Source organism: Trachymyrmex cornetzi, unplaced genomic scaffold (assembly GCF_001594075.2).
Source record: "Trachymyrmex cornetzi isolate Tcor2-1 unplaced genomic scaffold, Tcor1.1 scaffold270, whole genome shotgun sequence".
In the NCBI taxonomy this organism is placed as follows: Eukaryota; Metazoa; Arthropoda; class Insecta; order Hymenoptera; family Formicidae; genus Trachymyrmex; species Trachymyrmex cornetzi.
In genome coordinates, this window is record NW_017297377.1 from 691809 (window position 1) to 700918 (window position 9110).

The 9110-nt window shown below is 31.3% G+C and overlaps 1 protein-coding gene across 1 annotated transcript in view; it reads right to left on the minus strand.

Annotated features, from left to right (window-relative positions):
• The window catches only part of LOC108761886 (probable multidrug resistance-associated protein lethal(2)03659), a 74228-nt gene that overhangs the window by 38548 nt on the left and 26570 nt on the right, over positions 1-9110 (minus strand). The window lies entirely within an intron of this gene.

Sequence of the window (9110 nt, forward strand, 5' to 3'; positions counted from 1 at the left end):
GTTAAGAGTTAACCGTGAGTTGTGGAACTGGGCCTTATTCGACCACTCCTCTTGATCAACATTGCCTCGTTGATTCATTGTCAGTTTAGTCCGTTCTATCTACACACGAGCGCTTTGTCAAAACTTATCGAACACCCTGTATAATAGTAAATAGATAATTGTTAAGATTAGCCTTCTCACCTCCGATGTTGATAAAATTAGGCTCATTTGACGCGTTTTTGTACGAAATAAACGAATATGACAAAACAATTTTCTGTCCTGTGGACCGAGATATTAACCGTTAAAGTTGATGACTATTTATGTTAGGAAATCTGTCACATTGATGGCATCACTGAAATATATTACTACTGAAACGAGCGCGGCCCTATCTCAACTGCCTTGTTAAGAGTGATCCGAGAGAAAATATTCCAAATGGTATCTTTATCCTTTTCTAACCTATATTAAGCTATAATTGCGCATGTGCAGTAGACGATTTGCACATGCGCAATTAAAGCTAAGTAGAGGTTAGAAAAAATCTGAAGACACGGTAGTAGCTCGGTGTTAAGACATGGCGTGATACTGCCGTGCTAAAGATTCCACTTGAAACGCTCTTTGTCGAATCGCGAATTTTTGTTTTTTAAACGCCAGCGTTCGTTCCAGTAATATTATATATTATATTTCAGACAAATATTACATCAGTAATCGAGTAATTATATTATGGCTGCGGTCCACTTGACGCTACAAACGCTTCGAAGCGTTTGAGCAACCAATCAGAACAAAGAATTTTACAAATTGACTAATCAAAAACGCTTCGAAGCGTTTGTAGCGTCAAATGGACCGCAGCCTAAGTAATGGGATTAATATATGGAGTTATTAATGGCAATTACATCGCGTTACTAAATGTATAAGTTATGTTGGATTGGTATAATGTTATTTAATACAAGACTATACACATATATATATATATATCAACTAAATACAAGACTATCAATTATTATGGTCAAAGTTAGATATTTAAAGTAATATGTACTTTAATATGTATTTTTAAATACAATTATCTCAGAACTATGATTGCGCGCCAATTATTTTCGGACTTGTGTAACTCTTAATCTGAGATGCTAATAAAAATTCCCCAAAATTAAGGCGATCTGCTACATTAGGAGATCGAAAAAAATGGTGATTCTTCGTAATTTTTTTTTAAAAGAAAGGCTAATATTTATCGTTTTATAAAACCTTTTGCACGTTTTAATATAATTGCTATAGAGTACGTACAAATTTTGTACGTATTAATAATTTATAATTATATTAATTTTAACATTAATAATTTATAATTAAGTCACATATTAATAATTTATAATTAAGGTGCAGTGGTGCGTTCCACTTAACGTTTACAACGTTCGCGAGCATCATTTCAGCCTTATTGTTTTCAAATATTAAAAAAGGATGCAATAATGCTTACCAGAGAAAGAGGGAGAGTGGAATGCTTAGTACATATACTACTGGAAGCGGAATTGCCTATGCTACCCATATACCAAACGTGAAGCCAACATCTGTGCGAGAGAGAAAGGTATAGAGTCCCAAATGTTCGCAATGCGCATACGTCAGTACCATCGTCTGTGTGAATTGTATAGTTAAATTAGTGTTCTCACGGCGTGAATACGTTTACGAGTGTAAGTCAACGAATGTTTAAACTATATATCTTTTATTGTTTTGTTAATGCATATGCTTCTTAAAGCATATTTTATTTACAGATTGTGAAATGATTTATATTAGTTACAATTATATACAATAATTTATATTCACTGTGTCATAATTTATAAACTTGTTAATGCCAATTATCCATACCTATAATCTTTCGATAATGTAACAAACAAATATATTTGTTAAAGGTCATAAAAAATATTGATATTTGAAATTTATACGTAATATAATACTTAATATAATAATACTTACGTCACGATTCAATATAGTTTCCATAATGAAAAAGTGACCCCAAAGTGTTGTCGAAAAATATGATGCAACAGATGACTTAGTAGTCTTCTTGCGTGTAGTGTAACTGAGATAACCTCAATGCGGCGACAATGCATCGCATATCCTCACGAGGCTGAAACACGCAAGAAGATTATTAGAGACATCTGGTGGACGGCGACAACTTAGGAACTTTCTTATATCAAGTCGAAGGGGCCTGCTATAAGTGGATCCAAGATGACGGATAAGAATACCTAGGTGTCTAGTGCTTTACAGCTTCCCCTTGCCAAAGGGCGTACAACTTTCCACGCGAAGCGAGTTTCACCGGCCTCACCTTCCCTCCTGCCAACGGGTGCACGACTTTCCACGCGAAGCCAGTTTCACCCCACCTCTCCCCCTACCAAGGGGCGCACGACTTTTCACGCGAAGCTACCTTTTTTTAATTTTTTAATTATACAAAAACTAAAGATAAGATCTTCATAAACAATCATTATATATCGTAACAATATTGTGTGTAAAGTTTCAGCTCAAATGGGAGGAATATCTCATTCGGAAGAAAATCCCTAAATATTCATAGAAAGTTCGTATTCCCGATTCGTATTCCCGATATTCCCATCGTGCCGAAAATTTCAGTACAGTGCAAGAATCGTCACAGAATATACGAATATTGATAAAATGTTCAGAATATTGTACGAATACTCCTTGTATATATTACGAAAGTATATATCACTCGTGAGCGAGTAGTACGCATCTCCGCCGACAGAGGGCCACGGCAGAGAGCTTTTTCTCGTTGACAAGAATCATTTAGGAGAAAATATAAGAAGCGTAGCGTGTTGCCTGTAAAGTAAGCACTCAAAAGTGAAAGTGTTTTTTTCAAAATTTTGTTTAAAAATTAATTCGAAATATCTGGAAAAATAAAAAATGTGAGGAACATATATGGAACATTCTCGGAATATGTAACGATGTATAAATGGAATCGATATTTAAATGTTGCTTTTACATTCTGTAAATACTTCGGAATATTCCGAAATACTCTTGGAATGCTTTTTGGGGATTTTAGGAACCTTTTAAGTATAATATTCTGGAGGCTTCCACGGGTGCTTTCTATATAAAAACTATGCGTTTGTGGGTTTTCTCCGTGTCCAGATCCATTCTTGGAATGCCAACGTTTCGTGAATTTTGCAGTTCACTTCATCAGTGGCGAGGAGCAGCCTGGTACTAAGCCTTTTAAGGATATTTAGCGTTAACTGAGAAATCTTGATGAGTAAAGAAGGTGAAGCCCGATCTACAATTGTGTAATCGTAGAAGTAAGGTTATAGGAGTAGTAGTAGCAGTAAATGTTGTACAACATATTAATCTACAATCCAGTAAAGATTCAACGAACTTTCGTCTTCAAATTGAACATTGCTCACAACACTTTCTCCGTCTTCCATATTCGTAATATAATATATTTGTAATATAATAAATTCGTCAAATAATATATCATAAAATAAATTCAATAAAAGACGAAAAGCTCACTTTGCGCTTCTTTCCATACGTCGAGACAAAAAGGACAATAACGATGCAGACACGTGACAGCACTGTGATTGGTTCACTCTTACGTTTTATGCAGTCGTAGTCGTAAAAGATAAAGTTGAACCATCTTTTACAACACGCTTTACAACCGGGAATGGCAGGTTGAAACTTCGCTTTACAACATTTCACAACCATTTACCACTACGTTTACGCAATTATAGATCAGGCTTAAAGCCTATTCTACAATTGCGTAAGCTTAGTTGTAAGTGCTTTAGTTGTAAAAATTCACCAATCACAGCTAAATATGAAAAAAATATTTGACTATGATTGGTCAATTTTTAAAACTACAACTATTTACAACTACGCTAACGCAATTGTAGAATAGACTTTAGACGCAAAACGTAGGTCGCAGATCACAAGTGAAACGTATTTCAGATTGTAGTAGGTTGCTGATCGCAATACGTAGAACGCAAGACGCAGGACGCGAAAGTTAATGGGCCTTCTACAATAAGCCGCAAGTCAGAACGTCAGAAGTCTTAACCAGTCTTAACCAGTCTTAACCAAGTTGTTCAAGTTGGCTATTGGCCAACTTCACCGATTTGTAAAAGCCCTTAACCCGTCTGTAAAAGCCCTTAACAGAGATTTGCGTCGCAATATCTCCGTTCACAGAACACGTAGAAAAAAAATAAAAGCACTTTTATCATACAATTCGAGTGGTAGCTATCGATTGAATGTATATAGAACTTGATCAATTTAATCGTTATTGAGAACCATGTCTCCAGATCTGCCGCAATTCACCGGCTCGCATAAAGGAGCACGGCAGTGTTTCGCGCCATGACGCTTCGCTTTTCTTAGCGCCGAGACACTACCGTGTCTCCAGATAATAATTAAATAATTTTCTTACCTTTTTTACACGTACAACTTACGAAAATTTAAAAAGAATTATACGGTTGTATAATAAAATATTTCTAAATAACTATAATAACACTGAAAAAATTTATTAAATCTTAATACACATTTTTTTAAATAGTACTAATCGCAAGTAAACATTTATTTAGAGTAAATAAATAAATATATATATATACATATATATATATATACTTAGAATTATTCAAATAAATATTAAAATTTAGTATTTTTTCTGTATAGTCAGTATTTTTCTTTAAATGCACATACTCGATTCGAACAGTACAATATTCCAAGATACACTGAATAGAGTTATAGTCTGCAGTCTGAATTTTTTTCTATTTCTTAAAGTTTGTAATTAGCGAGCTTTTCGTAAAAACTGATTTCCATGCTACGCCAAGTTTTTTTCTAGGTTTTAGACAGCAGAACTTATCTTAACTGCCAAACAAAAATAATTAGCAAATAGGTTTTCGACTATGGCCATCGGACACGTGGCTGTTTTCATTGTACAGAGAAGTAAGATAATAGATATATAATGAGGATAATGTTGCACAAACTAAAGTAACTATTATGTCAACATTTTCGATTAAAGTTACAGTTGCGTTATAATGAAAATGATTGATATATCGTCGACCGATGATATCGATTGTCTATAAGTACCTATATCGCAAACAATTTTTCTTTAACTGTTTCAGTTTTAAATGAACATCATAAGAAACTATAAAGTTATTCAACTAATTTAATATGAAAGTAAGATATATATATGTAATAACACATTCAAGTTTTATTATCAATTTAATAGACGATTGTTTCAATTTTATACACTTGTTTTTGCTATCACACTTTTAGATTAATAATAATTCATTCTCAGGAAACAGATTTCGCATCCCAAAATGACAGATATAATTGTACTTTACAATCTGCACTTATAATCTTACCGATATTGTTCGCATAGCATGAATATATAATATATTTTTTACGGACATTCTGTATTATTAAATTTTAACTTGTTTACTATGAACAACTTAAATTACATTCTTAAATGTTTAAAAAAGTTTATGTTTTTAACATAGAAAAGAATTAAAAAGAAATGACAGAACAATATACAATATCTAATACAATGTATTCAATTTAATAAGATCAACATGAGCAATGTGAAATTAATAACATCTAATATAATTATTTCTGTGATCAAATGATTAGAGTTTCTTTTTTTTTACTATATCGAATGAATTCGCTATACAGGGTGTCCTAGAATTGCGATAATTGCAAAATGGTAGAGGATTGTTCGATTCAGTTTAGTCCGCTTTATCAGCACACGAAATATTTGGCGGTCGTTCTAGGACACCCTGTATTATGTACATATACAATTAATTATAATAAAATTCGCAATTTTCCAATTATTCTTGGTTAAATCTGATATAATATATTTTTATTATATTAAATTTTTTTATTAATTACAAATGAATAGAATAACTATTATTAGATATCACCACACTTGTCTAATGATTATAGAATAATAGAATGTAACACTTCTAAGATCAAACTTTAATTGTTATACTCAGAATACTCGAAATGAAAGAAAAACACAGAATAATCTTATCAAGTAGTGTTTTGTGTATGTAGATGAAGAAAAATAGATTGACAATATTATTACTAAATTTAACAATTAGTAATTTTAGAAATATTAAAAAGTTTAATGATGACTATCTACATCATATTTGTTGCGATTGCTGTAATTTTTCTATGATGTACCGGATATAAAGAAATAGAAGTAATATATATGTAAGAAAAATAAAAGAGCAGTATTACTTTTTATTGTATGAAAGACTGTAAGATAATTAGTGCGCCAAGAAAAATGATAGCTAATAACAACTTAATAGTAGACTAATTATTAAGTTGTTATGTTATCAAATGTACAGAATTTTAAAACAACAAAATGACAAAATCGGTACTATACAAATGTCCAGATATTATTCGTTCGACTGTCACGCATATGAATTAATGTAACAATGCACAAGGTTCGGAAGAAAACAAATCACAATCGCGGACGATCAGTTGATGAAAAACTACAACTCGATTTGCTATGAGTGTAAGAAATTAATACTCTTTCGCGAAAGATATTCCGTAACCAAAAAGAAAATACTGTTCTTTATTTGATATTAATTACGTGTCGTAACTTATCTGTTTTTTAATACATAATTTAAAATTTGTTATATCAATCACAACTTCTATTTAAAATATAATATTACAGAACAAAGTTGATTATATTGAAGATTTATTTGTTTATTTGGAACGGATCTTTTCCGTCGGAGGAATATGGCCATCCGAACGATCGTACATCCGTTTTGCAATTTATATCACGTATTATACTCATTACTTTATTATGGCGTTTACCGAGTTTTATAACGTTTTTGGTAATTTGGAACTGATGGTGATGAGTCTCGTGGAAACGATAGCTCACGCCATGACATTTTCAATAGTGTGGCTGATACGCTGCAGTAATTTACTGAAGATCGTAATTGATGAAATAAAAAAAGATATAGTAGAACGCAAGTTTGAGAATTCTGAGGAAGAAATAATTTATTACAACTACAATCGCATATCTAAAATATTCACATATGGTTCAAACATTGGCATGCTCATCACAATCTCATTACTTTATTTTAGACCGCTTATGTACCTCGCAATTACTAATCAAGGTATGTGAAAATTATTAAACCTTTTCATACTAATTATTATAAATACAGTACCCTCCATAAGTTTGGAAACACTCTACGTTTTACAGATTTATAAATAATTATTTAATTGAAAAAAGACAAAATAAAAGTACATACATACGTATGTTATCTATAACGTACGTATGTACATACTTTTATTTTGTCTTTTTTCAATTAAAGATTTAATAACATGCTATTAAAATATAGAATTTTGATTAAAATACGATTCATACGAAATCTGATTCTTCGGGACCATTTTACAATTTTTACGGAATCTAAAATTAACTTGCGACTCAAATAGTTCATCACTTTTATAGAAAGCGTTAAACTACTATTAAATGACCTGTGTATATACAATGAACACAATGACGTTGCAAATCAAGTGACAATATACATATAAACAATAGACCAAGACGCGAAATTCAATCTTGAGCGCTTCGATGCTGTGAAATGATTGTATAATATATTTTCGGCATGTACAAGCTTATAGGTGTTCTAGTTAAATGTTTATCGTCATTTAAACGTCTTACGAAGTATTTAAATCAAAAACATGTATAGATCATTGTCATGTAATGTCTTTCCTGTAAAACATAGGGTGTTACCAAATTTATGGAAGGTACTGTAAATCTATTGTGTCTATATAGACAGTATATTTAAAATATAAAGGGATATTTAAATCACATTGCCTCATTATATTAACTCGGGAGTAGAAGCGTCTCAAAACTAACGTTAGTAGTCGCGTTCTGATAATATTGACCAAAATATATTTTCGCACATATAGGGTGGCTAAGTCGTACCGACATGGTTAAATTGTACCTCCTTTGTATTTTTTAAACGAAACTTTTTTTTAAAGATAATGACACTGATGTGACGCTGGTAATATGGGTTAAGAACTATCATTTTTGTTTTGTCTTCGAGTCGTCTGTTTACGAGTGACATTTAAAATTGATTTTGTTCGATGTCTGAGTTTTGGTACAATTTACCTAAGGTGTCATCAGTACAAGGTGGGTAATTGAATTATAGTGTTCTTTATGGTTATAATTGATACTTACATTCTTTTTGAGTATAGCATCAAATTAGCAAAATATTTGTAAGTTATGTTGTTATTGGCAAATTTGTAAAAATAGAGGGTAAATCGTACTTGTCGTTGGTCTTTATATTGTACTGGTACGATTTTCGCAAGTGACGTAAGCAATATGTGGAGGTTACTATTATGATAAAAAAGGACCTACAGTGGACTGGATTCAGTGTGTCAAGTGCTCTAAGTGGTTGCATGGAACATGTAGTGACAATCCTGACATTTACCAAAACTGTTTAAATAAGGGCTCAAAAAAATTATTACTTATCAACTATTATATTGAGTCTTTCTATTAAATTTTTCTATTGAGTCTTTCTATTGAATCTTTTCTATTGTGACGGAAAAATCCGTAATTGATTTTATTTCCAAAATTTATTTTATTAAAATATATCTGAGATTTTAATATTCTGAAATATAGTGCAATGATAGCTTAAATCAATTTAAGTATTGCTTTTTACTTTGTTTTCTTAAATGAGTTTAAAAAACACAGAGTCTAATTTCTGTTTTATAATAGAAAAGTTTTTATTATACCTACTTAAATATGTACTCAGTTTGAAATTAAAAATAAATTTATTAATAAATGAGTTTTAAAAATAATTTTGTTTATTTTCACAGTAAACAAACTGACGTTATTTACCGTCATTTTGACGTTAAAGATGTTATTTTAATGTCAAAATGACAATAAGCAATGTCAGCTTGTTTACTATATTAGAGGTACGATTTAGGAACCAGGTGGTACAATTTAATAACGACCCGATCTCCAAATCGTACCGAAAGCTACTTTTTAAAAAATCTAATTTAAACAATAATTTAATATTTATTTTCGTAAAAGTATCGTTTTGTTTTATTGCCAATGAATCAAAGTTTAATGTAAGTACAGAAATATTCTGATCTCTTTAGTACTTTTGTTACAATTTTGTTTAAACGTTAGGGGGTACGATATA